Here is an 8,510-nt window from a genome sequence, read left to right as displayed (position 1 = left end):
AAAAATGATGTTCTGTAATGTTCACAGTGCCATTACTTATGATAGTTGGGGCATGGGTGAATGCATGGAAACCATGGGGTTTATACATACATGGGCTATCGTATTGCCAGAGGAAAGGGCACAGCAGCCATTTTCAACAGAATGGAGGGCATTGGGGGGAAAAAAAAAAAAAACATGCAACGCAACAAGAATAATAAAAACAAACGTTAGGCATTAGCAGACATTTAACAACATGAAACACTTTCAAAAACACTGGACATCAATAATTTTCCCAGGGTGGGCTTTTTAAGTTTGTCTTTATGACCCTTAATTCAGTCCTTAAAAATCAAAGGTTTTTATCAAAACCTTGGTTTCATGTAAATGAGACATATCAATGGAATGTTAGATGAAAGTTACCTTGTTTAACCTATGCAGAGTCCCAAAACAGTTTCTATGAATCTCAAAACCTGCTGTGAACACAACCATCAGCTGCTTCTGCGCCTGGTCCACTTGCCTGCCAGGCTGGTCTGACTGTGCTGTTCGTCTCTCTGGTTCTGTCTCTGATTCCGTCTCTGTCTGGTTTTCTTTCTAACTCCCATTCTTACTTGGCATTTCAATGTATTTTAAAGAGAATACATAAAGACAAATTTTGATGAGTAATATTAGGGCTCTTCCAGCCTCATACATATTTGATAAAAGATAGTGTATTTTGCATAATTTTAAAATTTCATTGTTAAAGATTTATTAATGTAGGTATACAAAAGCTGGGGAGCAGATCACAGATGCAGGGTTGAGGGTAGGAGGCTTCACCAGAGACAGAGAGTGGAGCAGAACATGCAAACTGATCAAAACCCACTGGTGAGGGGAGCGGAAGTGGAGACAGGTGGGGTGTGCTGCACCCTGTGTGGCGATTCCATGGCCAGGGAGCAAACACATGCCGGCAACAACTTGATAGCGCCGTTTTTAACCTGTGCGCCGCCAGGGAGGCCCAGCTAGAGCTTTAAATGGGCCATTGTATTTACCCAGTGATTTACTAAAATGTGTTCTGTATTTTGCAATGATATACCTTCCACGCTCCCAGCCCAGGGTTGTTAGTTGTGTCTATCTCTTCATTTACACAATCGGCCTGGTTCGGATGAGCCTCTTTTGACTAGCCATTTCAGGAAAAAGAGGAAGAGCAGGCTTTTCTGATTGATTGAAACTCCATCTCTGAAGGCCCAGTGTTTGCCCGTTTCTTCTTGTTAAGTCACTCTTTTCTTGGGTTCACTCATTCACAGTGTTATCATTATTTCCAGCCAGTTTTAACATCTGGGTTGTTCTTATTTGTTTAAATAGACATATATCTTATAACAACTTGGGAGTTCAACTGCTATCCAAATGTTTTTAAACTTCATCCATCTTGATATTTTTATCTGGGTTTAATATCACCAGTGAACAGTTATTTATAGTGATCACTTTGAGGTTATTCATCCTTGCCTTTAAGCTTCTATTTTACTGTGTCGAAAAACACATGAGATTAGTCATGCCACTGTTTTTAAATGTGCAACTCAGGAGTTGAAGTTTTACAAAATGTTTTCATGTGCAAATCATAAACTCTTTACTTATTAGCAATTGTGACTCCCCCACTCTGCTAACCATCTTTCTACTTTATATTATTATAAATTTAATTATTTTAGAGACTTCATAAAAGTGGAATCATGCAGCATTTGCTTTTTGGTGACTGGCTTATTTCACGTAGGAGAGTGCTCCCCAGTCCTTTCTGGCTGAAGATTGCGACAGCTTCTCCCCCTTTTCAGGACCAAGTCACCATTCACCTCATTGACCAGAGCTCATCTGGAAGGTAGCCCAGTTATTTTCTATATCATATGCAAAGCATATATTTTCAATGTATCTAAATGAGCATTTATTAATCTACCTCTTCTTACTTTATATGTGTCTGTTTTATTTCAAATTATATTACAATGATTTCCAGTTAAGTTATTTTTCAAAGCCAGAAACTCTGGGATGAATTAGTAGGATTATCACCATTTTTCAACTCCACACTGTTGTATATTAGTATTTGTAATTAAACTCAGGTGTTAACTATAAATAATGTGTTTTATAATGAAACACAATTATACAAAGGAAAGAAGAAGCAATTATAGAAAAGCTGATTGCCAACCTCTCAATTAGGTGGAATAATCTCATATATTAAGCAGTGTACTGAACTCTCTGCTATCAACGAGCCTGAGATTTAGTGACATAATAACAAATGGTGTCTTCCTTATAGACAGAGTTTTCATCGCCCAGGGGAGCGGGGTCTCTGTTGATGCATGACGGATGAAGCTGCAGTATCCATTTACCTTCCTGGCCTACCCATCTACCCAGAGGAGTTTGATGAAGCAGGGATAAGAAGAAGAGGATGGACTAAAATCATGAGTTGGAAATCCCTTGGATGATTTGGTCTAATTAATTATTAGGTGTATGGTCAAGTCTGGTTTTAAAGGTTGAACATTCTGCAGACAAATCTGGAAGGAGATTTGAAGGGGTGTGCAAGTTGCAGGTATGCTTGACTATCATGAGTGCTCTTTGAATTCTCACATAAGCCAGGCATGCTTCTACATACTTTAGGTGCTAGTTATGGAATACAGCCTGGCAGGAGACTGTCTTTACTGTTTTTTTTTTTTATTTCAGAAAAACCCATTGATGGCCACCGGTCATAGAGGACCTGTCCTAATCCTCATGTAAAACTAGCCTCATTGTTTCCAATCCAATGTCCTCAATTTTGAAATCACAGCAGATGTTTTGCAAATATCAACTTGGATATTCATCATTGATATTTTCATGGTCTCAGGTTTTAACATTATTTACTTTGTAACAAAAATCCAATGATAGAATTTTCTTTGGTAAAGCTGTAATGAGAAAGACTTACAGGCTTCTAAGAAAAAACTCCCAAATCTTTGAATATTTGTGTAATTCTCACAGCCAGGAGATGCTTCATGAAATTGCTTCCAGGGTTAGCCCCTAAAAGGAGCATGACAAAGAAACTTGAAAGTAAAGAAGATTCAAAGATGAGGTAGAAGAACACCAAAGGTAAACTAAGTCAGCACCACACTGCATCTCCTTCCAGGTGCTGTAGTGACTGTCCAGGAAAGAGTAGCTCATGGCACGGTGTTCCCATCTTAAAGCCATTCTCACCTCTTGTGGTATCAAGTGAAGTGGCTATTCTCAGTAGCTGCAAACTACCCACACTGAAGAGATCATGCAAGCTGGTACAGAATGCCCTTCACCTCAGGACCAGACTAAGGTCTCCAGATGGTACCTTTCTCGTAGTGAAGCCAAGGTGAGCCTTAGTTTATTTATTCTTGATTTTTCTACCCTAGGAGAAGTACTGTCCCAGAGGATCCCAATGAATATCATTGCTGAGTCCAACTGGCTCACTGGATTGTCAAATCTAGGAACATAAAATTTGAAATGTGCGTGCTTGGAGCCATATTGTTCAAAAATCTATCATCAACCTTAACTGGAATTGTATCAGGTTTTACACAGTCACAGAGGGAGAAGAAGGGACCTCAGTGTTGAGTGCATCCATGTCTGAACTAAAATACTTGACCAATTCTGTTTGTTAATATAGTCTGGAGCATGTATATTAGGAAAAGTATGGGTAATCACATCCTATAAATATTTATATACTTCAACTTCTGATTTCCCCCCAAATTTGGAAGTTAATTGTCAAATGCTGCTGGTAAAAATGTACAGGATTTGCTAAACCACAGGGGTAGCTGAGCATCAAAAATCTGCACATTGAAATGGATATCATCCAAGCACATGATAGTGTTGGTTAGAACCTAAGTCTGAGATGGCAAATCTGCAGCAAACTCTAGCTGGGTTGGCTCCCAAATATTCATACTGCTTGCCGCCCTCCTGGGATCTCAGTGTTGGGGCCAGAAATCCAGTGCCCATGCTGAAACTGTCTCTGCTGACATATTTCTTTGCATTTCTTATTTTATGTGACAGAGTTCTAGAATAGCCTATGAATAGCTGATTTCTTGTTTAGTACATTTAAAATGTATTAAGACTAATACATGCAACCCTCGATCACAAAGGAAAAAGCTGAAATTACTTGTAGTCTAAGGAACTCAATTTAAGGTAATGGGAGTCCTCAAGGTTAAGTGATATCCAATTTATAGAGTCAGGGGGAAGAAAGAGCTAGACAGACTGATAGATGATGGTTATTATTATGTTGTCATTATTATTTTGTTATGATCATTCTCTATTCATTTCAGTCAAACATCTCATCTCTAAACATGATGAAAACCTTAGGAATAGTTATACCTAATTGAGATTTATTCCTAAAAGCTACTAGTGTTCATAAACACCAAAGCACCTCTCTTTCAACTCCATAAATGCTTAGCTCAATTGGGTTGATATGGTTTGAAGATGGATGTATGAACACATCATGCATTGCTCCCTGCCGGAACACAGCATTTACCCTCCAGTGCCAATTTCTGTGGCACAGAGCACCACGCCGCCACCCCCACCTGCCTCATTGGCTGTCTCTGCAACATGAACTGAGCGAGATGGGTGACCTTGGAAGTCCTTCCCACTCCACTGTCCACAGTAGGATGACCCAAATCCAGGGAATATATTTTCCCAAAGTCTCACCTTATTCCCAGTGCTATAGTATCAAGAGTACAAAATGAACAAAAAATAATAATAGTAATTGAAGAGCCTAATGTCTCCAGGGTCGTTATTCCTGCACCACTTTGCTGCTTTAATGTATTTTGCACTCTGGGGATAATTGACAAGGTTGCTCCAAGAGGGAGAGCAGAAATGTCCCTCTTTCCCATCTCTGTCGCAAAATGATCTCAGGGCCTGACTTTCTCCTCCTTTTACTGCCTTTTCTGAGTTAATCTTATTTCAGTGGCCTTTGGTCAATCTCTCAATAACAATGTGCTGTACCTTAGCACAGCTCCAGCTGATAGTAAGTTCTAAAATAAGTCAGAAATAGCAGAAGTGAAGAAATACATGCACTGTCATCCACTCGGCCAAGATCACTTCTGAACTAAATGGAAGGTGATTTTCAACTTGCTCCACCACTCGGACCTTTGCTTGTGGTAAATGAGTGTGCATCCCCAGGAACAAAGGGGAAGAATCATCCCGAGCAGGGGCAGAGTGGTTGGGTGGAGCGGCCTTTCTTCCCAGGGCGGGCACCTCCTCTGTTCTCACTACATCTGGCAGCACAGATGGCAGGAAAATTAATAGGAGGGAGGAAGCATTGACCTCATGTGGATATAAACAAGTCCTGAGACTGCACAGGCAGGCAAATCCGATAATAGCCTTAAAAGAGACCTTGAAAGTTCATTGAGTTCAGCTCCCTGCTGCTGCGAGAGCTGTGCTCGATAAAGTCTGGGGTCCTCCGATGAGCATCCTTGAGATGGTACCACTGGAGCCATGGGGGTCGGTCACTGAGCACAGCCATGCGGTGCTTCCTTAGGTGAGAGTGGACACAGGCTTTGCACATCTGGGAGGGATTAGTGTAGCTTGTTGGAGGTGGGAGCTGAAGGAAGTGACTGGTTAAGTTCTTCCTCCCACATGCCTACAACCCTTTATTAAGCTCCTCAGAGACAAAGAGCCTCTAAGCAGATGGTTTCCTTTAAACACTTTTATAGGGTTAACCCAACTCGACTGTTTCAAGAACATGTTGGCAATTGACGCTGGTCACTAATCCAACATCTATCGGTTATAGACTTACTGATCTGAAAACTGATGTGAGCTTTTGCCAACATGCTAGTGGGAGTCCTAGACTAACTGTCCAGACAGGTTGCTTTCAGGAGGGTGAAAACCTTCCCCAGCTCTCTCGCTATCTTTCATTAAAGGAGGTGTTATGTAGCAAAGAGAATCAGCCCAGGACCCTTAGAGGGTTTTGAGGACAGATTTGGTTTTCTAATTACAGGAACAAAGGACACTGTCATCCACTTCCATGTTTTTAAACACAGATCTGATGTATAAGGAGCCATAGAAGCAAAGCGAGAAGGTAACAAACTGTTGATATTGTTCTAGTAACTTTCTTGGCAACACATTTTTTGTTGTTGTTGTTGTTATATGAAAATAATTAACTCCCATTTTTAAAGTCCACTTTATTCACTAACTGCATCTGAAGGATGTACTTACCACTGTCTGTTCTTTACAATGACTTTACAGTAAAAAAGCGTATGCCTTGATAAAGAATACCAATCCACTTCTGCTCTAGATATCATGTCAGCTTTTTCATTGAGGCTTATAATATGGAATGAACTTATAAACACTATACAACAGAACCTTTAATTTATTCTTGATAATTCCATTTTACTTCATTTTCCCCCATTTCATCTCCACTAAATGAGCCATTCTAAAATATGTGTTTCTCTATTTAAAATTAAGCTTGGAAAAAAAAAAAATAGGTACTCACTCACGTGCACCAAAACGTGTTTACAAAACGAAATATAGAAGGGTTCTTTTATGAGGAGTGTTTGAAAACTACATACATAGCTTGTGTTAGGTGGCCAGTGATGAGGGAACTGACTTAAACTTCAATGTCCTCGATCATTTCAGATAAATCCAAGTCTGTGGTGATCCCGGTGGCATTAACCGGTGTTTCTCTCGTTAAGGCTTATGCGCCATGACGGAAAGCATAATGTGGACACTTGGCTCCATCTCCAAGGTGTGGATCCTGTAGACCTCGTGGGGGACCTCAGCTATTTGCATTTCCCACCAGCTCCCAGATAAATCTGAATTCAAGTGTGTGGAGACCATGTTTTCAGCAGCACAGATAGAAATTTCAAACATGCTCACAAGTAAGATTGTTAGACTTACACTTCTTCAGCGTGGGAACACCAGCTTCCCTGCAGAGACCGGGCCCTGTGTAAAACAGGTTTGCATGTAACATGACCCTTATGTAGCTTTGGTAAAGTTCCAGTTGATATTTAGGCCAATAATCTGATTTCTTGTGATTTAACTGTTTTTTTTTTATGAGCACTTTAAAATAATCTTTACTGACTAATAATTTGCAAACAATGGACCATACTTCTACAATTTGATGAAAGTTGACTTATGCATGGTATGTGAAACCGCCGCCATGATTAGGATATAAAACATATCCATCACCTCCAAAAATATCATCTTTCCTCTTCTCAGCCGTCTTCTGTCCCTGTCCATCCTCAAACAGCCACTAAACTACTTCCTGATACTTCAGAATAGTTTGTTTTTTCTGAATAGTGTATTAGCAGAACCACACACCATACAGATTTTTTGCGGGAGGAGCTCTCTTCCATCACTCACAGCTTTTTGGCATTCATACGAGTTGTTACACCTTTTACCAGCTAATTCCTTATTTTGGTTTATGTTAAAATATGTATGCAAATGGATTATCTTGGCCTCCGATCCTGGTGGCTTTTATATTAATGGATTCCCACCATTTCTCTCCAGGAATTAATGATCATCCTTTCCAGGTCCTACTTCCTGCAAATAACCTTAAAAGCATGTCGATGTTACATTAAAAGAGCATGTGGAATCCAAACTACAAGAAAATTCCATGCTCGTCTTCCAACAGGGTTCACCTTTGAAATTTAAATAAATAAATAAAACAATCATTATTCAAATAAGCAAGACATTGTGGCCTTCATGAGTCACCGCCCATTTCTGGTGTTTTTGGCGTTAATCCTGCGCTGTGTACACGCACTCACAGGCTTCGCTCATGAGCTTTGCACACTGCCAATCGCGGCGGGAGGCTCGGGCTGGCTGCAGGGGCGGCTGCCGTGAGGAATCAGCGGCAGGTGTCTCGTGGACTATTATTTAATCTCTGCTTTGGGAGAGAACAATCAAAGGGTAGCTATTGGTATTTGCTTAATAAAAACTCCAGATGTTGGCAATGTTTCCCATGGCCATTGATATATAATAATTTGCACACAGCTGCTAACAACCATCAAGCTCAACTACTTCATAATTGTCACTGGGGATAGTTGTTGTTTATTTTTGTTGTTGTTGTGTTTCAGAAACGGCCCTTCTCCCACAAGTGCAAGTCTAGTCAGTTCCATAAATGTATTCTCGAGCATTTGCTCCTATTTCTGCAAAGGGACCAGGCACACATGCATGGGAGTCTTTTGATTCAACAATTCTAGGGAACACTCTGACCTAACAATGGAGTGTCACCTGCCAAGTCTCACTTAACCTGGAGATAGAGGAAGCTGCTTATCTTTATGTGGGGAACCATTTTGGCAAATGTTTGCAGTGCAAATAGGCATCACTATATATTCAATAAAGTCTGAGCAGAGGCAAAGGGGACAGAGCACAATGACGTTGACTTGCTAAAGGCAAATCAAGTTTGGACTTTTCCAAGTATATGCCATTTTCCCAATTTTTAAAAATAGGTCCTTATCTTTATTAACAGTCCATTAAATGTCAGAAAGGGCATCATCTTAAATTTGAATGACATCTGTGGATCTGTGGAAATCTTTTTTTTTTTTTTTTTTTTTTCAGAATGACTTCTCAGTTGCTTCAGCACTGACAGGCTG

The sequence above is a fragment of the Condylura cristata genome, unplaced genomic scaffold (assembly GCF_000260355.1).
Source record: "Condylura cristata isolate star-nosed mole 26May11 unplaced genomic scaffold, ConCri1.0 scaffold00010, whole genome shotgun sequence".
Classification (NCBI taxonomy): Eukaryota; Metazoa; Chordata; class Mammalia; order Eulipotyphla; family Talpidae; genus Condylura; species Condylura cristata.
The sequence above is the reverse complement of the archived record's forward strand: the minus strand, read 5'-3'. Positions refer to the sequence as shown.